General features: G+C 44.5%; 1 protein-coding gene across 2 annotated transcripts in view; it reads left to right on the forward strand.

Moving 5' to 3' along the window:
• RIN1 (Ras and Rab interactor 1) overlaps positions 1-24137 on the forward strand; it is a 161910-nt gene that overhangs the window by 84027 nt on the left and 53746 nt on the right. The gene's annotated exons all lie outside the window — the stretch shown is intronic.

The following is a 24137-nucleotide window of genomic DNA, read 5'->3' on the forward strand; positions in this document are numbered from 1 at the left end:
CCGATGAGTCCCTTCGTGGTCGCCAATTTGTGGTATCGGGTTCCCAAGGCCTACATGTTCTGAAGATAACCCACGTACACAAAAAGAACTGTTGGCACGGAAACTGAAAAGTACAAAGAACAAGTTTATTAAGACCCCATGGGGTGGTGGTACATTCCTACAGCACCCTTCGGCAATGCAAGAAGTATCACCCCGAACAGTGGTGTGATTCGATCTTTTATACAGTTTACAGGTAATAAAAAGATAGGCGGTACGTGGTTACAGAGCTTTATGTACATATATGGTCATTTTTGGAACACAGCCAACTCATGGGAGGGGTTACAATTCCACTGGTCAGTTTGGCGGCACATTCCTGAGGGGTGACTGGTCAGTTGGAACTGCGCATGTACAGGCTTGACCGTTACTAAAAATAGCCTGTTGCTGGGCAAAGTCGAGTGGTCAGTGGTACGGACAACGGACTAAAGGGCATGCTGACCACGAGGCCGCTCATTCTCTAAAATGGCCGCCGTACCATACAAAATGGCGTTTCCAAGTATAGTCAAGTTAAGGGGAAAAACGTGTAGCACAGCTAAGCGCTAACTCAGCCATTGTCAAATTACGACAGTAGGAATGTTTTCTTTGACATTTATTGAAGCATATGGTTCGAGGGCTGAAGAGGGCGGAGTCTCCCGAGGGTTCATCTCAAAATTTTTACTTTTTTCTTTAAAGGGAATCAATCCTTTCTTTGAATCTGTCACGTTTAATGTGTGACCCTCGCAAGTGAAGTATAAATTGGGGTGTGTTGCATCACTTCCTCCGCTTTTAGACTAGGATAGACCAGCAGGTCCATGCGCCTGTCTGCTGCTGCAGAGACCCATGTACAGCCAGCAAGGCAGGGAGCTGAATGCCAACATGTTTCTATCAAATCTTCATTCTCCTCAAGATAAGAACACCAGCGCCACTGGAACGGGTAATAGTAGCATCAGCAAGGCTGTGGTGTCGTTGTGTTTTCACACTTGTTCACAAGAGGCTTTTGCATGCAGATATGAACATGCTGGCATTTTTTCACACCTGTTAAAGTCTGTAAGGCGTCTGCAGTCACCACACTTTCTGATGCTCCAGGAGTGCCTCGTGACAAACCCCATGGCCACAACTGGATGTTTACAAACAGTGCATGTGTAGGTGCGCTCCACTGAGATCTTGTTTCCGTGTGAAGATAAGAACACGTTTGTGCTTTGAGACTTGTGTCAAGTGAGTGCTAACATAAACAGGTTTGGTTTTAACACTCGTAGGTGTGTGTCTGTTATGGAGACATAAATATGTCAGTGTTTCTTTTCCCACTTGTTTACGTGCGTCACGTGCCATAGGCACCTATCAGCATTGTAGCACTGGTATAGCGCCTCTTTCTTACGGCACCTGTCAGCATCGTCTCACTTGTATAGTGCCAGGTTCCCCTGACAAGGCAGCAAGGCGCTTCTGTGGGATTGAGAAACTTAAGGAGCTGCTCTGACAATTGGACACTTTATTTATTCCTTTGCACAATAATAACATCAACAGTCGCCCCCATCTTGCTCCACCCCTCTTTCTGTCCCCCCTCACACACCCACCTCCCTTCCCTCCCGCCTCCTCTTCTCTCTGGCGCCAGCTCTCGCAGCAGGGAGCTTCACGAAGGGAAAAAAACCAAAACATTTTCAATGCCAATAGCTCAAAACAATGTCATTGCGAGACCCATTGCATTGCAAATGCTTGTCTCTGTGTAGGCTGCTGCATTCAGAAGCTTACATAGAGAAAATGTCCCAAATGAGGAGCACTCCACTGCTCCTCACCAACCACAACGCTGCCATTGCAGCGTTGTGATTGGTAGAGGGGAGGGAGGCTGCCTGTGGGTGACAGCTTCCTGAAGAGAGCTGTGGCAGCAGGGAAACGCGGGACCCGGGGGCAGGTAAGTTTTATTTTATTTTTTAATTAAACCCCTCTCGTCTCCCCTCACCATGTGCAACCCCCTCACGCGATACCCCCCCCCCCCCTACCCTTCATGCCACCCACGAGTATTTATCAGAGGGCCTTTGCAGGAAAGGGCTTCCTTGATACAAGGTTCCGTGAAGAAGTCGGGCCTATGTCCGTGACTTTGTACCAGTTGGGCCTCACTGAAGTACTGTAGTTTATTTAACCCACAATGCACCTCCTTGGTTCCGCAGGCATAGCGTACTACTGTTGTACTACTAGACTTCAAAACATTTGGGAAGGGGCCTGGCGGTTTGGTTGGAAATCTGGTCAGGGACGGCCTTAAGCATGTGCAAGCTGTGCACCTGCACAGGGCCACCAAACCCCAGGGGCCACCACGCCAATATTTATCCTTATTATAATAATCCTCTGAGGATGGATACATATTTGCGTGGTGGCCCCTGGCAGGGATTTGGCAGCCTCCGGCTCTGTTTCACTTCCAAACACCCTGACCCCCCTCTTCACTGGCCTCCGCGCTACGCCCCGCCCAGACCCCCTCTTCCGGGGTCCCCTACCTACGCTCCCTGCCCAGGGCCGCCATGAGCCTAGAGCTGCGCCTGATCTGGTGGTGCTAGAAATAGAAGTCTAACATTGGAGGTATGCAATATCCCGGAGGAACCGTTTGCTACTGAGAAGGGTTCATACTCATTAGCAGTGCCAGTGATGCTCCCTTTGAAATTTAAGCAGCGCAGACAGTTGCTTATGTTTCTTGTCTGGGCCTTTGGTCAGTGTTTTACATGGGCTGAGTATCGTGACCTCTGCCTGGAGGGCTGGGAATAGGGTTTGTGCCTGTTACAGTTGGCTCTTCACCTGAGCAGTGATGCATACAAGCGCCCTGAACACAGATTTTTTGAGGATTAATTTCCTACGTACTGCATAGGTACTACTCTATTTTGCTTTGCACACACAGTAACTGTAAAACCTTGCACACGTTGATCGACTTTAAACACCGCACCGGCAAAGGCATGTATTCTCGCTGCCCATGGCAATCTTTTTGCCAATATCTACTTGGTGACTCTGAAAGGAGAAGAAGAAAAGACTTTTACACAAAAAAAAATAAGTTCCCTTTTAGAGAGCCCCAGCTTTTCCCATCCCACTAAGACACCTCTGCATATATTTCAATCTGACTGATTGCAGCCAGCAGTGGGGGGTGCTTCCTGTGGAAGGCTTAGAGCATTTTCTTCCTAAATCCCACATGCAGTGCTGGACACTGAGCAAGAGCACACTTTAAAGGGCTGAAGTTGGTGCATTGTACAATTTGTACATTACAGTAACTGGTGAACATATTAATGCAATAATATATGGGGCAATTTTTTATGTGTTTAAGATTTCAAGACTATACCTTCCCACTGCATTGTAAATTTTGCTTTCTCAATAAATGAATTTGCTTCAAAATGCAACATTTGACAATCTTTTTAAACTTTTTTTTGGGAGGAGCACCCAGTTGTACCCCACCTTTGTCCATGAAACCTACTCACTTCGCTCACTACATGAAACTCTTGCTCAACTTTTACGCCTCACCACTTTCAAATGCCACCAGCCCCCACTGTTTGTTCCTCATTCAAAAAAATTACTAAAACTGTGGATTTCATTCCTACGAAATAACATGAAGCAAACATGATAATCATGTGGGAATAAATAGTAGCATGAAAAAATGTACATTTTGTGTTTCATCATTTATATCAAATTGGGCCATTGGATCTATGCGGCGGAAAAGGACCAAATAATGCAAGAGGGCTGACTAAATTATGTGGCAACATATTGTGATTTTTTTTTCATGTTAACACTGTCTGGGCAAAGCTTTCCATGCATTAGTACATATTAACATCTAAATAAGGTAATAAACAACTGAAAGATGACTCTTCAGCCATTGCATAGGGCTTCGCTGTAACCCGGTTTGCTGCAATTTATTTGTTTGAATTAGAAAGATATCTTTTTTGTTAAAATCTGCAGTCTATATAGCAGATGATGGATTATGTGGCAAATGTGGCATAATCATGCAGAAATAGCTGTAGCCACAAAATCAAATTTTTCCAGTAGCCATACTAATAACCAACATAAATATTTCAAAAAAAGGAATACCTAAAAGGAACAAGCATGATAACCATAACACTGTGCCTCCTATTTCTTCATTATAGCATATGAGAGTGCCTTGAAATATGTGAGTTCAAGATATGCGCCTTCCAAAAACATCTCTTGTGCATGATTTAACCCCTTGCATGCTTGTGACAGCCAGGAGCTGTCAAGCGTCACGGTAGGCGTGTGCAGAGGATGGCCCCCGCCATCCGAATCCCGCCTACTAATGAAAATCCCTGCACAGCGTGAAAATTTGCACCACACGCAAGTGGTTAATAGACTGTAATGTTGCTCCCTATGTAATAATTAGAGCTCCCGGTTTTATGCTGCTACTTTGTTGACATTTACGTCTGTATTTATTCATATTTAATTTTTGGTTATTTTATCTGTATTTATCAGTTTTAAATTTGTGTTTAGAGTATATATGAATCTGCAATGGGTATATTTCATAGTTATTTAACTGATAAGTGTATGTTTCAATTTGAATGTCCAGAAGAAGTCTGCAATATAGATTGCAATACAGTTATCTGAAAATATGTGTATTATAGAACAGTATAAACAGGTTTATATGTACACGTATTAGGTACTCAATTAGGAAATCGTTTTTCTTGTTTTTTTTTTATTCTTATATCTCTCAATCTGCACACTTACTGAATGACACTTGTGATTGACAGTCGTGAAGATCATCCAAAGAAGACCAATTTTCTGTATTTTTCCATACTTAAAAATAAATGCGGACAGAATAGAGATAGCTTTCTATGTGCACTTATCTCAAAATCAGTAAAAACGGAAAACTAGGCCACACATAGGGTACACACATTTTTAATAAATGCTTCTGAGGGCAATGATCTAATCTGATGTGAAATAAAATGATTCCACGTGCTAAAAACTACTCTTTTTTTTAATTCTGAAGATTTTTGAATATATTTTAATGTTTGTTTCATGATTCACATTCCAAACATTTTCATGGCTCGGCTCCTGCACCGGCTCTTAAAGCCACAGCCGACCGTTACACCGCTCTGGCTCAGCTCTCCTGGTAATTTTTTTTCTCTCCAAATTCTCTTTGTACAGGGCAATTTCTTCAAAAACACAGGCATGACTCCTCCCCATGCCTTTATACTGAGGATATGATAGTTATAAGGATTCCCAAGGATAATTATGAACATTTTACTTTTTATAAACAATAGTTTGAGTTGGTATATTAGTTTCTATCCCATTTTAGAGTTAATCAAATTTTAAATTTCTGTAAATAGTAACTACAACTATGACTTTTTTTCAAGGCACACAAGCAAGTAGAATGTATTCACGATAAGAGAGAATTGCTCAACAGTACACAACTAGATAGCATTCAGTGAAAAATACCAGACCCCCAGTGTGAGTAATAGGTTCATGATGAGACAATAAGAGGATTTGAAAACAATTATAAAATATAATTGCAATCTATCAAATCATGAAAGACACAATATTTTTCTTTTTGTAGCTAACAGGGGCTTGATGTTTTGTTCCAGAAAGAAAAAACAAAAAGGGCCATTATCAGGTTCCTCTAAATAGGACAAATGTACATATTTCATATGCAATAAAAACATTCATCGGTGTCAAGGCATAGCAGAACAATTTTGAAACAACGACGTACCTAATTGACTACTAAGAGAACACAGGGGCTAATCACAGTAAAAGTAGGAAAGTTACAGGTGAAGATCTCAGTCTTGGTACCTTCACACACTTTTTCTACTTTCTAGAATTCACAGAAGGTCCCAAAAGTACACATGGAAAGTAGTGCCATGCGCGGGTTTGCTCTTGTACTTCTGGGACGGTCATGTGACATTCCAAGTGGAATCCTATTGCCTTGTGGAGTCCTTCACGAAGAGAACTCCACACAGCTGGAATAGGAAGCCTTCTGAAACTCAAATTTTTTTGCTCCATGCGGAAAATATTTTTCCACAAGGAGAAACCACTTCCTCAACAGCCCTACCGAATATAGGGAAGATCTATCCACCTACCAACTCAGAAATAATCTAAGAAATGAATTAAGACCTGCCTGAAGCTTTTTTTGGGAGTTGGTCAAAAATGTCACTTCAAGCACCAGTATGATTTTCAAACAAGGTGTATCTCAATCCATGAAGAAACAAGCATTAATAGGTCTCGCCTTTGGGACCTATAATGTTGCCAATGCTTTTTGGTGATGCTCTACAGCATCAGGCTTTTTCCACTGCTGTGCAACAACGTCAAAGGAATATATGAATGTAAAAAAAAGCTTGATGACGCACCCCCTGCTGGCATATGGGGATGACACCATTTGATCTGATTTTTTTAATTTCTGATCCAAGATGGCCGATGCCACTTTGATAACCCAATTTTAATAAATAAATATATTTTAGCATGAAAGATATATATTTATATATTAAATACAAGGATTGAGTGGCAGAAGGGTGTAATGTACTAGTAAATGGGGATATTGGGTGGGGGCGAAGAGGGGCAAAGTATCACATTAGGGAGAGGGCAACACAGGGAGTGGGGCAAAACTCACATTGATGGGATACATTGTTAGGGCGCATGGGAGATTAAAACACAGCGCTTGAGAGAGCAAGAAGCAAGAAGAACATGAAAGTGGCAGCAATGCGGGAGCCAGAGAGAAGTGCATAAGGGGGCAAGGAAGAAGTGCACTACTATGGAGCATGGGGTTCAGGATGGATATTTAGTGGAAGCGCAAGGAGAAGAAAAAGAATTTAAAACACATGCACTGTCATGGAGTGCATAACCAAAAAGAAAAAAAAAGTTTCCTAAAATTGAGCAGTGGAAGGATAGAAGGCACTGAGTCAGAGAGATGGTAAAGAGTCTATGCTCCAAGGATAGGGACAAACACAAAATGGACAAGCTGTACCAAGGAAAGCCATTGAATGAGAAGCAAGCAAATAAAAGTGACAATAAAAGCAACCAATGGTAAACAATAGGCGATCTGTAAGTTATTGGCAAGCCCACAATAGTTCTTTTGCAATGAGACAATTTGTGCTGTCTGGTAGGCTCGACCTAAAAATATATTCTTAGGATACAGTTTAACTTTAGTAGGTAGCACCAGCATTAGGAACAACCTGATGGTGAGGCTGCTTTGCTATTTCATCATGAATTACCAAACCTGGCTACCTTTTTCACTCTCTAGAAACATTTTGTTGCAATTGTGCTGTTCCCTTAAAAGGAAAAAGCACGGTTCTAGCTGATACACATTTAATTAACATATATTTGACACAAAATAGATCCTTAAACTTTGTAAAAAGAAAAAGGTTTCATAAGAACCTTGTCTACCAGCAAAATGCTGCTTACCAAAAATATCCATTTTGCCTTACATGGAAGCACATGAACACTATTTTATTAACCCTGCCTCATCCAACTCCAGATCAAACTAATTTCTTTAAGACATACACTGTAAAATGAAAAGGTGTGTTTTTTTCATCACGCTGAGTTCTTTCTAGAAACTGCTGTTTTGCCAGCAGCATTTGAGGCTAAGGTGAATTAGCAAGAATTAAAAAAAAATTGAGGAATTTTTACATCCACCAGTCTGAATCCCGTTTACATCTCAGGATTTGTATTGTGCTGTTGACAAAAGAATTTCCCCGGCCAAACAATTGAAGATATTACTACTGTGTGGGGAAAAAAAACATATTTGTACCCTCTTAACTGAAGTCAGCAGCTGAAAGTGACCCTTTGTAAAGACTCTGTCACTGAGCTGCAACATATGTGGTACTTTTGAGTTTATTAAACTTTTGATCTGTTTTAGCTAGAAACGCAGTCTTTTTCGAATCTGTAAATTATGCAGCAGTTGATAGCCATATTTAGATCGAAAATTCTGCGGCTGCTCAGTCAGGTTTCTCTTGTGGTGCTGCCTGTGCTCGCGAGACATGGAAAGAGCCTTCACTTCAGTGTCTACAAAAGCCCGCGGTGTTGCGAAAAAGTCAGTCGGTGTCACGCCACATGGCTGCCCCACCTGCGGTTCTGCACAACAATCAATCTAAGAATTCTTCATGTTCTCAGTTCATTTTCTGTGGTGTTTTTCCTGATGCAATCGCTGAGAGAAAACATAACATTGCGAAACTGCGGCGTGCAAACCACCAGGTGTCACAAGAGCCACAAACCAAGTGAAACAAAGGAGGAGGAAACAGTTGAGGCAAATACTTGTTTTCTTATTGAAATACTATCACTTGTAATTTGATATTATCTTTAGAAACAAGGCTACAGAAGCAGAATTACTAGATGGCCAATGTCAACTTTGGTAATTACTTTATTAAAACCATGCTGTGCCAGTGGCGTAATGCAAAATGATGGGGCCCTCTGCAGTACCCCATATTTCACAGATATTCATTGAACTTGGCCCGAATAGTGTCCCTTTGAAGTGTATGGCAACCTCCCCACCCCACCCCTGGAGAGCTGAGTGCCTACCTGCGCTGTATGTTCCTGCGTTTCGCCCCTGCTGTATCGGCTTGGTATGCAAGGTGGACTGACCTGGAGAGCCACTAACAGGCGAGATTAGCTAAAAGGGCAGTGGGAACGGCGCAGAGTCAAGCAATAGGGCTCAGCTGACGTGGAGTAAATGTGTCCCAGCCCTACTGTTTTTCAGAAGCAAAGTTCTGGCTGAATGTCCCAGTAGGCCACCTTACTACTGACACCTGGTTGTATATTCTGAAGCCGAGCACAGCTGCCCAGAGACAGAAGGACATGCAGGGAAATCTGGCTCCTCAGTGCCAGGCTCCGTCTCAAGGGCAGTGTGAACCACTCGCTTTAGAATATGACACTTATAACGCACGCGTTACAACACGTGTCATTACAACGCATTTTTTACATCGCAAAATTCATTACAACGCATGTTGTTACAACGCATAATCCATTACAACACAGTTACTATTCTTACTCCGCTGGGGCGTTACTTTGGGAATGCGTTGTAATGGATTATGCGATGTAATTACATGCGTTGTAATGGATTTTGCGATGTAAAAAATGCATTGTAATGACATGTGTTGTAACACGTGTGTTGTAAACAAGGTTTCCCCTTGCTTTAGCCTCTGGAGTGCGGGTTGTCTTTCGAAGCGATGACCTGATAATGTAGACCGCATTAACCATTTCCTAGATTCATAGCGACCTCTCTTTATGCAAGCAAGACCATCTTAAAAATCTGTAAGGACTGTCTGGGCTAAGGGGTGTGTCTCAGGGGCTGCTAAGAAAATCAAGTTGTGACGAGACAAAGAAATGATTTAAACATGAAGCGAGGGCAGACGAAGAGCATCAAAAAATAGTGTGTGGGGGAGAGAAATGTAATTTTAAAAAAAGGCGAGAAAAGACTGAGGAATGAATGAAGTGTAGATAGCAACTAGAAAAGAGGAGGGGAGGAATCAAAGGTGAAAGGAAGGAAGAACTAAAGGAACAAATGAAACATAGAGGTAAGGTCCCTTGAAAGGAAGATAGAAAAGAACAGAGGAAGAAAGGGTACGAGGTTGGATGATAAAATGATAAACTGATGGAAGGTAAAAGATTCTATTGGTGAGAGGATGGCTAGACAGACAGATAAATATATAGATATACAGACAAACAGATAGATAGATAGATAGATAGATAGATAGATAGATAGATAGATAGATAGATAGATAGATAGATAGATAGATAGATAGACAGACAGACAGATAGATGTAGACAGACATAAAGATAGATAGATAGATAGATATTGACAGATAGATAGATAGATAGATAGATAGATAGATAGATAGATAGATAGATAGATAGATAGATAGATAGATAGATAGATAGATAGATAGATAGATAGTGAAAGGATGAATGGGTGGAATAGTCAGAGGGTGGATCGGTGGGAGGGTGGATCAATGTGTAAATTGTATAGTCATTGGAAGGATGGAATGTTGAAAAGGTGCATGGGAGGGTGGAAAGGTGGATGGATGAATATTTATTTATTTAATTTACTCATTTGTAAGGCGCAGCAAATCATCCCCAATGGGATCTGTCGGCGCCAGAAAAGAAGAACACCCTATTGACAGTGAGAACCAAATTAGAATAGCCAGGTCTTGAGCATTTTCTTAAATTGAAAGAGATTGGAATAGATGGATAATCGAATGTCAGGGGATGGGTGGAATGGTGGAAGAATCGATGGTATGTTGGTTGGATGGTCTGATACGTGAAATGACAGAAGGATGGAAAGTTGAAAGTGGATGGGAGGGGGGTGGATAGAATAGTGGACTTAAGGGTCAAGGAAACTATTCGAGAAAGAGCTGTGCAAACTGGCTTTGCTCAGTCTGAGTCCCTGGAGGATTTGTTCAAACTGGGGGTTTGGGGGCATTTTCATTTTTTGGCTACACCCTTGTTATTCTTGACTAGCTACGCCAGCCCCACTGGCTTCTCTGATGTACTGCCCTATCAATAAATACACATGTTTCAGTAGACCAGATCACCAATGACACCACTTTTTCTTGGTGTTCGCACACAACAGTAGGTTAACACAGCGGCGTAACACAAAATGGTGGGGCCTGAAGCAGAACGTGGTGAGGGACCCCTGGACTCGCATATCTCACAGATACACAGAGAGGCCTTAGGCTTCCTTGATGCCCACTGAAGGATGGGGGTTTGTGTTGCAACCTCTGGATAAACAGGCTTCTGGATGGACAGGTTGTTAAGAAGTCAGGGAATATTTAGCCGGTCTGAGGATGTGAAGGCCAGAAGGGAAGCGGAAACCGGAAGTCTGTGACTGCCCAAGTCCTTTGAGAAGTCATTGTTCTGTGTAGACCACTTCACCTCCCTCTGACACAACGTGGCGTCTACACCAAGTACACATGCACACAGCATGCAGAGGAAGGCCTGGCTCTCAGAAAACTTATTTTTATCTAGGCCAGCTCCTTTCTGGGTAGTGGAAGGAGCTCTGTTGACGGCGACCTCTCTACTTACTTGATGACAATACAATAAATTCGGCGATAGCGCGTTTCCCAGAAAATACAGTCAGGGGTGAGTCGTATGAAATGTGCTGAAAATGTACTTCCTGTTTTGTTAAAGAATCAAACGTGAAATATATACTTCCTTATCCCCCTAAGTTGCCCTGAAATGAACATGAGATTTGACTGTATTGTCACTGTCCTCTCAGAGGAATGTGTATTGAGGATGCGTGGAAGACACCAGGATTTGGCCTTGGCCCAAACACTGACCATCATTCCGAGAGGTATCAGTAATTCTCATTTGGGCACAAACTAACCCATTCGGCACTATGACTGCAGTAGTGCAAAAATGGCGCACTTTCTCCTGCCCAGAGTTGGCCAAGGATACCCACAGCATTCTGAGTGTGTTCAGTAGGAACAGGGGAATGCGTTCAGTATTACTGCATTATCCCCCGTTCCCAGGTACATCACTCAGAATGCGAAGGTGATATAACACCAACATGTAAATACCGCTCTTTGCAGTGTCAGTATTTACCATAGAGTCCCCTAGGCAGTCCAAGTTTCGCCCCCTCTTCCCCACTCGAAAATTATCTCCTAATGCACCGGATTTTCTTTGAAGATTAAATCAATATAATTTTGATTCGTTGTCGCTGGCCACTAAAAGGAATGGGGCCCATAGGTCGGTGCCTACTTTGCCTGTGTGGTAATCTGGCACTGGTATTAATGTACAAAAGGAGGGGTATTCAGAATCATGATCAGCAAACAGTGTGAATGCCCTCTTTAGCTGTTTACTTGCTGATCGTGGGCTGTTTGTTAGTAGTGGGAAGGCAGAGAAGTGACCAGGCTGGCAGATCACATGAATGTTAGATCCCTCCTCTACTGGTCTGGACAGAATACACATCACGGTGGTTGGAGGCGATAAAGCTAAAATAATGAGCATGAAGTGTGATCAGGGACACACAGCATGGCTTCACAAGTGTCACAGGAGTGATGTAATGACACACGCGCCTGTGAAAAATCAAAAGGCATAGAGGGGGAGTTTAAAATAATGTTTGTGGACAGTGTCAGTTAACTTCATATGTTCAGAGCCCTGAGTCCACTAACATCTATGATACCAGATCAAAGTCTTTGGATCAAAGCCTGTTAATGATTTGGTGAGCATTATTTGCCTCAGACAGGATCACTGTGCCCTGCTTTCACCAATATGCACTGCAGCACTATGCAGAGCAAAGTCAACACTGTTTAGTAATATTTTTTAACAAAGACACCATTTAGACCAAACTTTAAGTCCATGCGCTGTTTATGACAGAACTAACAGGACAGGATAAACCACTATCATGACCACAGCTTCTTATGCCTGCCTGACTCCTTGGTCATTCACCCCTTCCTGTATATGTGTCTCCACTTCTACATTTTTTAACTACATCCCCTGCCACAGTGTCACTTTTATCTAGCTCCATTTTGTCCTCTGGTCCGTAGAGCATTCAGGAATGGGTATCTACTTGACCTTCCTCCCACCACCGAGAGAGAAACCGGTCTTGGGTTGCTGGTGTTCCTCTCTGGAGGGACCTCGGATGCATTTCGAGATGGATTAGAGTCATTACAGATGTGCATAAGGCAGGCCTATGCCTAGAGTGGCACAGTGGGTAGAAAACAATTGATTGAAATGCTACCCAGCTTGATTCCCAATGGTTAAGATTATTGGCACGCATTCTTCCCATCACCTTTGTGAGTTTGTTGTACAGAGCGTTAGCCTTGTGTGAACCGTGGCCATATTGGAACCCTGAAGGGCCATGCACCACAAACAGGTGGTGCCCTTTGAGTTAGGGCCTTGTGGGCTGACATGCAGTGACTCACACCTCCGATGGGAAATTCTGCAACTCAGTGAACAAGTCTTCGGTGGTCTAAGAGGGGTATTTCCGTGTCAGCCTGCTCTGACCCTTAATCACTTCCTGTGTTACGTCACTGACGGGCAGTCTTATCCGCCAATGTCAGTGTCACTGGGCTGGAATGCTGGTCCTGAATCACCCACTCTCATTCTCGTGTGAGATACTGGACTGCTCGCGCCCATATGATCTCACACAAATTTTCTTAATTTCACATAATCTCCACAATTTAATACAGGTCTCCACAACCCTATAACTGGGCCAGAGTTTCTGGGGACTTGCACAGGCTATCTGTCTGTTCCTGATAAAAAATCCCCATACCTGCATAAAATGGACCCCACCAGGGACCTCGCTCTCAATACTGGAGTAGGTGCAGTGGCACCTTGATCTGAGTGCCAATTCTAACTTTTTTAACTACCAAACTGGGGAATGGGAACCCCATTTTGTTTGCTTGCATTAGGGCGAATGACACCTTTGCAACACAGGTAGGTCTCGTGGCTTTTGCTCTTCCTGAAACCTGGGAGCAATTATCATGGTGTGCGCCATAGTGCACTGTCAGATACATCAGCTGTACCCTTGTGATTGTGTTTTTCGAATAGTGCATACATGGAACTAAATCACCTTTAGGCACCGAGGTAAATCCATGGCTTGGATCTGAAAAGTCTGAAAGATGCTCGGCGGAGAGCACTGTCATCTACATCAGTGAAAGTACAGCACCCCTCTCACTAGTGCATATCAATCAAATGTGTGAGAGGGGAATTCAAATGCAATGCTCATACAGATCTAGGTCTCTCTGTGGAGTCTACCAACAGCAATTCCAATTTATGTAATTTTAAATCACATTCCCTCCAGTGGGTTGCCTGTGTCCTTTATTCAGGTCTGATGGGAGTTTACATTCAACCGTGAGGCCTTGTTCCATGTGGTTTCTCTTTTTCTCATGTCTGCTTATCCAGTTTTCTGCATCTTGCAAATTTAGTGGGCAAGTGCAGTATTTTGTGCCTGGAAATCTTAAAAAGCAGCAGCTTTGATTTGATGGCTGGTAGCCGCCAGCCCTGAATATTTGGCCGGTCAAGTTGGAATGTCTGTAGCTATGCCCACGGTTCTGACCCCTGGTAATTTAGGAGAGATGATGAAAAAAGACTCTCCGCTTGGGCTTTCCGCTTCTGACACAGTGCAGTGCCCCTCTTTGCACCAATGCCAATAACTAGACTGTCATTGTGGCCAGTTTTTAGATTTTACATGGAATGCTTCTTACGCATTCATGGTAAGAAGATATTCAGGCATCTCTTCACAGCGAGCCAGAGACAAGAGGTCGAAGCATAGCACCACCCTTGGAGTAAATGTGACTACAGGGGGTCTCCTCCTCTTACTCCCCAGTTTAAGCAAGACTTATTTAAAACTCGATTATCTGGAGTGAGTTACAGAATGGGTTCCTGTCTGCGAGATCAACTAGTTCCGGAGTCCATAAACACGGGGTATTGAGGGACTGATTAAAAATCTGGGATCAGGAAGGTCCTGATGCATGCTGTGGTGACCTGAAATTGTAGGCACAAGTTAAGTAGCTGAAACATGTCGACAACCTGGCAGTAAGGAGGGGTGAAAGAACTCCTAATACTTTCCTGTCACCACCATCCTTCACATTTTTAATCCTAGTAAGTGGATCTAGGAATAAATTACTTATAAAAGATACCACTGAACTAGTTGTAATCTTCACTGCACTTTTTCTTTCGGTGATCCCAGGATCCATTACTTAGATTATTATTTTTATAAGTTTGTATTGTCTTCCCCTCCCTTTTGCTCCACCCCAGGCGTTTGTCTGTCTGCGCTGGGGTGTATTGAAGCAAGCCCGAGGATGAAGCATGTCACAATTTTGTGAGTGAGGGCAGTATTTTTTCACTGAGCACATGCAACCTCTTTTGAACAGATTTATACACACTACTTATCTCTGTGTGTGCTACGGTTGTGACAAGGGAGGCTGGAGTACTGTTTGTATCATGGTTCTCCCCCTTCTTGTGTGTGAGAATAAGAAGATATTCAGTACATAGTATATGGAGGGCTGGGGGCTTTTTTACAGCATCCCCTAGCAAAACTCTTCAGCTATCAGCTTGAGGCATTGAAAATTGCATCTTGGCTCAGTTCAGCTGAGTTTTTTCATCTGCCATTCCTTCTATTGGCTGCTTCGGTATATCCTTTCACCACCGATGGATCCATGGAGTGCTATTTTATGATCTGAAAATGACACTGTCATCACCCATTTAAACCTTTATCCACGCAATCCTGTGTTGTTTAATTGTTTTGCACAGCGGCTTGCACTTAGCATTTCAAAGCTAGTGACTTTGCCAATTCATGTTTCATTAATAGTTTGACTAGTGGCAATGGGACATCTTTGGTGCATCACCAATGATAGTTTTATTCAATGTTCGGGGTCATCACAGTGAGAAAAGGATCTTCTCTTCTGACTCCATCTTGTCTTCCTAAGATTCCATTTTATGTTACCATTGCATGTCAAAGCTCTGCTGACCTTGTTTTGCAACTGTGCACCGCTTGTGTAAATGAGCCCCCTCCTTTTTATGATCGAGTCAGTTCTCAGAAGAAGAACAAAGACGAGAACACTCTTATGCCCTGAGCTTATCGCCTTGAGACAGACCATTCTGCTTGTTGTTTGCCAACACCTGTGGGTCACGCCGTGGTCTCGCAATATCAGTCAGCGCGAACAAAGGACTGTGTGGGCATTTCCAGACTCAGTGACGCCAGCCATGATTGGGGGGTATTGTGTGTTTCATAAATGTTTGCTGCATGGGCAGGGAGAATGATTATATAAGGCTTGTACCTGCGGAGTGAAGCCACAGCCTCCCTTGTCTTATCTCTGTTGGGCTCTGGACTCTGTCCTATATCCCGGGCTATACTAATAAATCCTGTTCTTTCTGCAGACGAAGATTTCAGAGTCTCCTTTTGTATGCTATAAGGAGGGTGAGGTAGATTCAGGCATTTCCCGCGCCGCCTACCCTGGGTCTGAGGGAGGTTTTGGTTCTACAATTGGCACCTGAACAGGTACTCCACGGGGACGCAGGTCAGGTCCGGTGGTCGTGATGAGGCCTGCGAAGGAAGACTGAAGGAGGCGCCCTACCTGAAGGACCCTGATGTCCGGTAGACCGAATGTCTTGCTTGAGGCCCTCCCCACCCGGTCTGGGCCACTTGACCACGTTCCCACTGGGGTCCCCCGGAAGGTGGTTTTCTGTCCGGAGTTAGACGCTGCCCTGCATCTGCAGAAGAGGACTATGTCTGTCAGGTAAGGGTAGGCTGATCACCCACTGTTTTATAAACTTGTTTATTGACTTTTGCAAAAGTCAAGCCAGCGAGGTGAGTTATTTACAAGGACCCGCTGTTGTCTGTCTGAAATGCCGGTGTGCAGCACGTTTAGGAAGTTTTGTTGTTGTACATGCACGCAGGACTCCCACTGGAGGAATCTTGTCCGCTTCCTCCGGTGGGGACGCCTAATTATGATATGTATGTCAAGTATGGTCCTTCCCCCATCGTGTTCTCTTACCTTTGGACGAGGTATACCCAGCGAGGAAAGGAGGAGTTACAATGGCCACAATTTGGCACCTTTGATTATCAAGCACTAAATTATTTGGAAGAGCAACTTTTTAAGTAAAAGGTTAGACCCGCCATGTTTGACTCCTTACGAATGTGGCGGAAGAAGGTAGATCAGCGCAAGAGGAAACAGGAGGCAGCGGAGAAAAAGAGGGCAAGAATGTCGATGGCGGATCAAGCGAGGGAATATCAGCAGGATAGGGTAGAGAAAGCCATTGAGGTTGCAGATAGGGAACATCGAGCTAGGATGCAGGGCTGCTATCTGGCCAGGAATAATGGGAAAGGACCTAAAGGTACAGAAGAGGAAGAGGATTCACTGTTGGGTGAATCTCTGATGGATCACCCTAACGCCTATGCCCCCATGTATCCCGTGATTCTGCCCACCCCACAGGCCCACCCAGTTCCTCCCCCTCCTCTCCAGGGGGCACGCGATGTGACGGTCTCCGGTCTCAGGAGCGCCCCCGGCACTCTTGGATCGGCCTGCGCCGCCGGTGGTTACATTTCCCTCCCCACCTTCTGCTGTGACTACGGGAAGCCCAGCCCCCCTACCTGATTCAATTGTTCATTTAACGCCCGTTATTCTTTCCAGTAGCTCAAGAATGCATTCTTCAGTATACCCATTCATCCTGACAGCCGTCATCTGTTTGGCTTCTCCTTGGGTGGGAGGAGCTTCTGGTTTTGTCGCGCACCACAGGGGTTCACTGAGAGTACCCAACTGTGTTGCCTACTCCTACCCCACTTCCTGTTGAACACCTGCAGTTCACCTTACCTGTCCATGAGCTTTCCCGTCACCGGGAATTCTTTAACAACACTTTCATACAGATGCACCATCAACATCAATTGGTTATTAATACAACTAATTGCTGGGTCTGTGGTCTATTGCCCTTCTCTGCCGTTCGGGCAATGCCTTTCCTTTCCTATCCATATTCTGTGCATGCCTCTTGCCTCGCCTGGATGATGCTCCTCATGGATGCCATTGAAAAGGGAAACCTCAACGCAACGGCTATCCAACAGTTCTGTGATGAGTTCTGGCGGAATAAGAAGGGTAATGTTTCCAAACCCTTCTGCCCCACCAGTGGCTCCACTCTTGCGTCTACTGAAGAGAAAGAAGAGATGTCAATATTCAATGATACTGGTCGCCTCCAGTTCACCAGGTTTAAACAGAGGAATCCAGCCCAACGTACGTCACCGATCTCTGTGGCCCGTATTCCCGGCCTTGTGTGCATTAAAGGATTGGGGACGGAACGTGTTGGGGACAGTTATTGTGCTATATCAAGGACATTGAATAGCACGTCCTCACCCCCACTGATTGCCTCTCCTAATACCTATTTTGTGTGTGGGGCGAAGGCCTATACTTGGCTCCACCAGAATTGGGGAGGGACCTGCTGCATAGCGTTCCTTTTGCCGTCCACCTACTCAGCCTCGGATATGCATCACCGTTCTTTCCCGGGTGGCGTGTGTCCAGAGGTGTGATATCAGTCGAGGATACAGCGGGACAAGAAGCTGCTGATTTCCTCCTGCGCGTTGTCCCATTTTGGGGTCCCATGATGAATAGCCGGAATATTCGCCACCTCACCAGGGTGGTTGAGGCCATGGTGAATGCAACAGCAGGAGCCCTTGCTAACATAACTGCTGAAGTTCAAGCGGATCGTCTTATGACTCTGCAGAATCATATGATCCTCGACATCATCCTGGCGGATGGTTGAGGCGTCTGCAGGTTGATCGGCTCTAGCTACTGTGTGTATATTCCAGACAATGCACAAACAGTATACAAAGCCATCGAAAACATGCACCGGATCTCTTCAGAAATTCACCAGGACGCTGGTACCTGGTCCGTCACCAGTTGGCTCTGGGGTCTTCTGTCTCAATGGGGTTGGAAGATTCTCGTCTATGTGGCACTGACCCTTGCAGTACTGTTCTCCTGCTGTTTTTGCTTTCAGTGTCTTCCTGTTTGTTGCTCCTTGTGGACCCAACTTCTCAAACAACCACCCTTTAATATACGTGATAACAATGCTAAGATGATGTTGCAACGCGAGGAGCAAGAGATGATGCAAATAGACAATTCCTGAACTTTCCGAGCTTTGCCACTCAATGGCAAAAGGAGGGCCTGAGAAAAGGATCTTCTCTTCTGACTCCATCTTGTTTTCCTAAGATTCCATTTTATGTTACCATTGCATGTCAAAGCTCTGCCTGACCTTGTTTTGCAAACCTGCACCGCTTGTGTAAATGAGCCCCCTCCTTTTTATGATCGAGTCAGTTCTCAGAAGAAGAACAAAGACGAGAACACTCTTATGCTATGAGCTTATCACCTAGCGACAGACCATTCTGCTTGTTGTTTGCCAACACCTGTGGGTCACGCCGTGGTCTCGCAATATCAGTCAGCGCGAACAAAGGACTGTGTGGGCATTTCCAGACTCGGTGACGCCAGCCATGATTGGGGCGTATTGTGTGTTTCATAAATGTTTGCTGCATGGGCAGGGAGAATGATTATATAAGGCTTGTACCTACGGAGTGAAGCCGCAGCCTCCCTTGTCTTATCTCTGATGGGCTTGGGACTCTGTCCTATAGCCCGGGCTAAACTAATAAATCCTGTTCTTTCTGCGGACGAAGGTTGCAGAGTCTCCTTTTGCATGCTATAAGGAGGGTAAGGTAGATTCAGGCGTTTCCCGCGCCGCTTACCCTGGGTCCGAGGGAAATCCGGGGTTTTGGTTCTTCAACAGTTAAAAGAACTTCAATACTACTCATGAGGATTTTACAAATCAATATTCTTATCCTGATGCTGACTACCGGATTTATCTACACCGAAACACCAAGATTTTGCAAGGATATAGGTGCACTGGTGATATTGTCCAATGGGTCTTCGCTGCAGTACAGCAAGGACATCCTTAAAATGTAAACCAAACAGTACTCCAAAAGGGCCGGAGCAGCCGGCACGGGGTGAAGAAAAGGGCCATCATATAGCCATATTCAAAGCCGCAGTCCAATCCCATCTTAACTGTGGAAATCTATCTTTCACCAAAAGAAAAATAAATCCTGATAACAACTGATTCAGAAGGCATCAGCACGCCCGATTACTCGGTGCCTAGGCGGAAGCACATCTTACCTAATTTGGATGAATTACATCGGCTTCCCAGCAAGAAGCATCACATCTTTACATCAATGGCCATCATGCACAAAAAGATACATTTGAGTTTTCCAGATTTCATAGCTCCTAAATTCCATTGGCCCCAGTTATCACTCTACTTGCGGTCAATCTTGTTGTACTTGTTAAAAGTTCCTAGTGTAAACACCCTCCTTTTAAGGTGATAGCAACGACTCCTCCGTTATGGATAACATATATCACAGTAACATATATCAAACCTGCAATTATTTATTAACATAATCTAAACACGCATAGGAGGCTGCTACAGATCACAACCCAGAATAATGGAGGACACATCTGGAGTTTTGCCTCCAGTTGTTAAGGCCAAATCTGCACTGCTGTGTCTAGTTCTAAAGACCACATATGTGCTGTTATAACAAGTGTTAGAAGCCTCACGTTCAATACAGGTTCTTAATGGGAAGGCCGTATATGCAACACTGCTCACATTTGTTGAGTCCTCACCTGACACATTGTCCAGTTTGGAGGCCATATTGGAAGTATAATATTCTGTTCTACTAAGAGCAGCTGCAATGTGCAGCCTAGTTCTGTAATTCTCATTGAAAGTGCTTTCACAAGTGACACGATTTTTTCGTCCAGGTTTGTGGGTCTGGGCTTTAGAAGGATAAAGATAGTTTGAAGATGGTTCAGGGATGGTCGAACATTTACAGAGAAAAGGGGCATCTCCTAAACTTGTGTAACTCACGCACTCATAGACTTTCAGCCCCTCCAGTCAAACCGATAAATGTCTCTCATTGGACAGTACTGGAGAAAAGGTCATAGCAGGGTAAGGTAAATTTGAGGCTGCAATGCTAAAAGCAAGACAGTGTGTGTCTCTACCCACTTTCATGTTTCAGACCCTTCCCACCCTTCCATATCCAGTGAGAGTAAGTCCTCTTTTATTTACCAAATTCAGAACTGTATTAAGAACTTGATGGAGCTCAGGAAAAGGAGGATGGTTGTAAGACAGATAGGATGGGAGGACTATGAATGCAGGCGTTGCTAGGCAAACACCCTTTACTTATCTTTAAGCATACATCCTTCCGATCTTCCTGTTTCCTTCCCATCACCCACCATTCCTCCTAATTTTCACTCCTAAATCCTTCGACTGGCCTTGACAACTACCCCTGTGAACCAGCTCCACCTCCAACTTCCAAGTACATGTTAGATGATCCCCTCGCTCGACCTCCTGCCACCATGACCTTCTCACCATTCCAAACTCTCCTCCTGGCTACTAAGCTTCAGATTAGGAAATAGAACTGAAATGGGGAGAGATGTTCACAGCTGACACCTTTCACACCTGACACCTCACATTATCCAACTACCTCAGAACCCCCTCTAGCAGTCGACACCAGCTTCCTCAACCGTCCCTTACAAGACTGTAACAGACCAGACATCCAATGATCAGAAGATCCCTACCCCCAACCCTCAAGGGGGAGGAGCATCTGACGATTACTCTCCTTCTACTAACTCACTAGTCCTTTTCTCCAGAACGTATCCAGTACAAACTTCCATCTGCGAAACATGACAACCGCTGTCACCCACTTCCACACTTCCAACATTCGACTACCCTCCGTCTTTAACCGCTTTCCATCCCCCACCTCCATGTTCATCACTTGAAGTGCATTCTTTGTTATACATCCCTTTGAGCCAATCTCACACAAGCCCACCCCAACCCCCTTATAACAATGCGCAGCAAAGCCAAGAGCTACCTCTCCCCCTCCATCAACAATCAGAAGTGTCTCCTGCATCATATTGAATTAGAAGAGGAACCTATATTTAATACAACTTCAATATAACTCTCCTCAACTGTCCATGTGAACCAGGGCCAGTTACCGGCAAACACCAGCTGACCTGAGTTAGGCAGAAGGCATCAAGACCTATAGTCACACTGTGACGCACCACGCAAGTACAACCCATTCCAAGCACCACACTGACATGGGTTAGCTTGGAAGCTCTCCACCAGCACACCCCCAATCAAACACCTCCATAACAATAACCTGCACACTCAAAACCAACCATTGACTGAAATGTGGTTAGAGAATCAATGTCACCTAACAGGAAACTAATGCTGGGTGAATCATGATCTTATACCGAAGTCTCGATAGAGCACCGAGAGGCTAAGTGATGAGTGCTGCACTATACAAATACTCAGTGACATAATGTAACTCATTGAGGGTTTGTTTCTATAGTGAGAACAGCAGCAAGAGTGTCTATTGGTGCTATCGTCAGATTGGGTGCTTACCATAACTGAAAATCGAACCTCCCAGGTCTATTGCATTAAGCCGCTTCTATAAAACATTTTCCTCCAGGAGAAAAGTAGAAAGACAATTGGAGAGGTTTCCCCATTTGAGACACGTTATGTTATGTCAAATAGGTGTTGGAGAGTGCTGATGCATCTCTTGGCACTCAGAAGGAAGCTTGTGAGCAGAAGGAGAAAGGCAGTGCTTAATTTGAACCAGTATTTGGCAATGCTCAACCCCAGCACTTAATTCTCAACACCCGAACTTATGGCAGTCCACCACATGGTGGGACTGTTTGTCTATTTTTAAGGTGACCACATCAACAGTGCTTAATAATTCAGTATGCATTACAATTGATAATTCCAGCTGTCCTGGGCATTTTTATACTTTGTTTGGCCAGGAATAGTCTGAATTGTCACACTTGTAGGAGTGTGATGGTTATTAGTTCTGTTGGTACTAGCACTGACAGTGCTGGCAGGGGCAAATGAGCAGAACTGACAACAAGTCTCTGAAAGTATTGTAGTGTTCTGCAATGCATGTGTTGAATGCTGCTGGAGTTACTGCCTTCCATCTGTGGATTGCAGAGATATGTTTCCTGAAAAACGATGAATATGCAAGATGAAAACTTGCCACTGTGTTCACTTATTTTTCATATTGCCATGAGGGCCAGTAGCCACATGGCTCTTTCCATGCCACATAGCAAATAATATGATTTCCTGTGACGTCACCAGCCAGGTTTTGCGCGATGCCATTTCACCATTATATTAGTTAGTCATTTCAAAACCTGGGAATATCAGCCTTTTTTGGTCACTGACTGTCGGCAAGCATTCACTTTGTGAGGTTGAGAGGTAGATCAGGTGTGTGTCAGTCAGGTCTTTTGTGTACACGCGAGTTTGTGGGTTGCAAGGGGCGCCTACCAAGGAGTCACTCATCACCTAGCTTGTCTCGGGAAAGGGAGCCTGTCGTTGCCACCATGCATGAATGTGTAAAATGAATGAGTCATTGAACTTTATCAGTGATGATATTTGTTGGGTTTTGCATGGTTTAGTAGTATGGTTTCTTTCTCTACAAGTATATGTGTTTAGTTGCTGACTGAGGACTCCGGAAGGAATGTGCTCTGGCAATGGCACGAGGTACATATGGAACGTTTGCATTGATTGCATGGACTTCCTCCTTGACGCGCCTGCACTGCAGTAGGCACGTAGGGATATGTATATGCGATACTAATCGATGCATTCTGCCTCAGGAAAGTATTCCTGCAGTCAGTGACATACTTTTAAAATCATTTATGGTGCATAATCTAGTTATTGTGCCAAATAGGGCTCCCCCTCCTGTCAGAACAACTGCAGTCACAGTGCGTTATCAAATGCTACCTTGTGCTCGGTCACGATGGGGCCACAAATCCCTTTTGTGCCCCAAACAAGATCACGAATCGAGCACAAATCATGGGCATTTGCTCCCTCCATTACCGCCATTTGCAGCAGGTAAAACTTGCTGTAGATGGAGGGAGCACATAGGGCTGGTATGGAATGTGGCATAACCTCACCATCGGCACATCATTTGTTTCCCATTCTGAGCTGTCAAACTTAGAGTCGGGTTCATATTGCACAGTTACTAATTTGCACACTTGGGGACAAATTGATGTTTTGTGTGGCACGGGGCAGCGCAGCAAGTCACCCTATTCAAAAGGGTGCATTCCTGTCCTTTCCCCTTGCGCTGGCACCGTTTTGACAGCCTAGGGTCAACATAGGCACCCTTGCACCACGGTGCCTCGTTGTACGCAGGATTGATTTTGTGACGGAAGGGGCACTTTCCTGCACAACAACAGTCCCAAGAGACGTTTTCCTTTTTCTGTGTGTGCTGCAGAATGCTGCTCACGTAGAAAAAGGAAACAATGAGGAGACATTAAGATATTTCTCCTTGTTACGCAACGCAGCGATTTGTGCTTCGTTGTCTTACTCAAGATTTTTGTAGCCATTCAAAGCCGTGCACATTGGCTTTGCTTGGCTTCAAAAATCTGACTTAGAGGTTTGTGTCAAGCATGTACCACTTTGCATGGTCCGAGCATGAGGCAAATCCCTCAGAAATATGACCCCTAGTATAAGGCACCTTAGCTTCTGTAGTGTGGCTCACTGGTTAGAGGCGGCAGACCCGAGAGCAGAGGACGGCCCGGGACCAGAGTTCGATTCCCGGCGCGGCAGGTTTCTGGACCAGGGTCAGCGGACTCGATAATTCTCTCGCCTCGGTGCCCACTCTGATCCAGCGTTCACACTCGGCAACTCTGGGCATTAGCTTGCCT

This window comes from Lissotriton vulgaris, chromosome 9 (assembly GCF_964263255.1).
Source record: "Lissotriton vulgaris chromosome 9, aLisVul1.2, whole genome shotgun sequence".
NCBI lineage: Eukaryota > Metazoa > Chordata > Amphibia > Caudata > Salamandridae > Lissotriton > Lissotriton vulgaris.